The sequence below is a fragment of the Rhinopithecus bieti genome, unplaced genomic scaffold (genome assembly GCF_001698545.2).
Source record: "Rhinopithecus bieti isolate Rb0 unplaced genomic scaffold, ASM169854v2 scaffold_10548, whole genome shotgun sequence".
NCBI classification, from domain to species: domain Eukaryota; kingdom Metazoa; phylum Chordata; class Mammalia; order Primates; family Cercopithecidae; genus Rhinopithecus; species Rhinopithecus bieti.
The window spans coordinates 2,540,060-2,543,007 of NW_016806834.1; the positions used below are offsets into that span (position 1 = coordinate 2,540,060).

The 2,948-nt window shown below is 38.8% G+C and overlaps 1 protein-coding gene across 1 annotated transcript in view; it reads left to right on the plus strand.

The window, feature by feature from the left end:
• The window catches only part of OTUD7B (OTU deubiquitinase 7B), a 74,667-nt gene that overhangs the window by 15,705 nt on the left and 56,014 nt on the right, over window positions 1-2,948 (plus strand).

The following is a 2,948-nucleotide window of genomic DNA, read 5'->3' on the forward strand; positions in this document are numbered from 1 at the left end:
AAAAAAAAAAAAAAAAAAAGCTGTGGGTGAAGTAGCCTCAAAGGCCCATTAGTTTTTTTTTAGTAAAAGGAAGAGAGCTTTAGACTAAAATCTTTCAGGCTTATTTACGTTGTCAGCAGTTAAAACAATTTACTGACATAGATCCTATTACCTGAAAGGGAGAGTAAATACTATAAATCAATTGAGTATTTTTGCTAATAGGAGATTTTTTTACAGGGTTGAATAGCCTTAGATCTTTTGTATTTGCTTTTAAAATACATAGTCAGGCATATTTAAGATGTGACTCATTCCTACCCCTTTTCTCGTTTTCTTCTTTTGCCAGACTTTTGTTTATGTGATAACAGATACTTGAGGATTGAAAATACCATTTTCTGAATCAGCTAACACTTGTTATGCACCTACCATAAGGGACTGACACTGTTATTTAATTTCGTCTGCCAAGACTAAATATTCTCGGATTTTTTGACTAGGAACTCAGCTGCTTCCTGGAACTGAGCTCCTTGCTCTCACAGTCTTAAGCATTTTAAAATGTTTTCTACTAGGTAATGCTCACAAGAAATCCTTGTGCCTGTTCTTAAGCTGCTAACTCCAGAGTAAGCACCACTCATCCTAGGTATGGCCCATGGTGATAGTAGTAAACATCTAATGCTTGGCTTCTTCCATGCTTATCCCATCTTATTCTTTGCCACAGCTCGTCTGTCATAATGTTTGACCTGGCTGGAGAATAAAGGGAAGAAAACTTCACTATTTAGTAGTGAGATCCTAGCCTGAGTTATACTAAAGACTTTATATAACACCTCATTTATACTCATAAGAATTCCATAAAATACTCTTATGCCACCTTACAGATTAATTCATTCGAAGTATGTATTAGTGTGATTTAGGCACTGTTTAAGGTCCTGAGGATACTATAGTGAATGTCAGATGAAGTATCTGCTAAGCAATAGAGATGTTAAATAATTTACCCAAGGTCACAAATCAAGAAAGTAACAGGTAGGATTTAGATACAGCTCTAACAGATTCCAAAAGGAATGTCTGCAACCATTGTTACATCATGCCACTGTTTACATATATTGGATGTTCTCTGTGAATATATAAAGGCATAAAAATAGGTGGAACCCCAGTTTTTTGTGTGTGTGTCTTTGTTAAAAATGTTCTTGATGAATCTAAGAAAGAAATGTGTCTTGGTGCTGAAAAGCATACCTGCACAATCATGCTTCTCTTCTCTTCCCCTTGCCTCTCCCTTCTCCCTCTCCACTCACTTGTACCTGGGTATAAACTGGACAGTGTGACCTGCTTTGGCATTTGAATGTGTTTGTGCTTTGAGAACTAGAAGAATGTTGTTTGCTTGTTTTTTTTGGCTTCCTGAAAGTTCGTGCCTACTTGCAGGTTCTTTCTTGTAGCACAATGGTGAGTAATGTGTTGTTAACATTGTAATGTGGTCATGCGAGTTGGAATTTTTTTTGTTTTCCCTCAGTTCTCTCTGATGAGTATGCAGGTAGGGACTCTTGAGTCAAACTTGCCTGCTCAATTCATTCAAGTAGAAAAAGCTTTCTGTATTCAGAGGACTAGAAAAGAGTTTTGAGGTTGGGAACAATACCAAGATCCAATGTCTTTTGCATAGCTGAAATTCAGTTTTGTTAGCATTCTAGGTTTATTCTTTAACTTGTGCTATCTAAGAGAGAACTTGTTTTAGATTATGGCCACTATTATCATGTGCCATACCTGGGATGAGTGGTCTTTACTCTGGAGTTAGCATCTTCAGAACAGGTGCAAGGATTTATTTTGAGCATTACCTAGTAGAAGCTTAAAAAAATTGCTTAAGACTTAGAGCGAGTAGCTGAGCTCCAGTAGGAGTTGAGTTCCAGTTGAGTTCTAAGGATTAATTAGGTGGGATCAAGGTTGCCACTGTTTTTTCTTTCTTTCTTTCTTTTTTTTTTTTTTGAGGTGGAGGTTTGCTTTGTCACCCAGGCTGGAGTGCAGTGGCACGATCTTGGCTCACTGCAACCCCTGCCTCCCAGGTTCAAGTGATTCTCCTGCCTCAGCCTCCCAAGTAGTTGGGATTACAGGCACACACCACCACGCCCGGCTAATTTTTGTATTTTTAGTAGAGACAGGGTTTCACCACTTTGGCCAGGCTGGTCTCTAACTCCTGACCTCAAGTGATCCACTTGCTTCAGCCTTCCCAAAGTGCTGGGATTACAGGTATGAGCCACTGCGCCTGGCCAAGGTTGCCAGTATTAGAACTGTCTGGTATTGGAAAGCTAATCACTTTAGTACTGGGGATCCAGGAGTATCTGGGCATGGTTTGTGAGGTTAGCGAGATAATTTATGTGGATGTATCTAACCCACAAGTAATGCATGGTACTTTAATTAGGTGCACAATAAACGTTAAATCTTCAAAAGGTCCTTGAATGCTAAATGTTGTCAGTTTGTCTTTCTAGAGCAGCTTCTTCATTATTAGTATTCCTTCTGTAGAAGAATATTTATTAAGTGTTTAAGTGTGGGTAAAGCATTTGGGAAAGAGATTGAGGTAAACAAAGATTTATAGTGTCAAATTCTTGCTGAGACTGTAATCTTAACATTTATACATTGAATCAGTTAGACCTAGCATTTAAGGGGATAATTTACGGGGAAATTTTTTCTGTGATTTTTGCATTGCTAGAGTCAGTCCAATGCTTTTTTAATAGAAATAACTTCTTGAATTGAAAATGCTTGCTCTGCAGTTCCAGTTAAATTGGGTTTGATTAGCCAGGCATGGTGGCATTCACCTGTAGTCCTAGCTACTCAGGAAGCTAAGGCAAGAGGATTGCCTGAGCCCAGTAGTTTGAGGTTACAGTGAGCTATGATCGTGCCACTGTGCTCCAGCCTGGCGACAGAGCGAGACTCCATCTTAAAAAAGTTTTTTTTTTTTTTTTTTTGAGATGGGGTCTCGCTCTGTCCCCAGG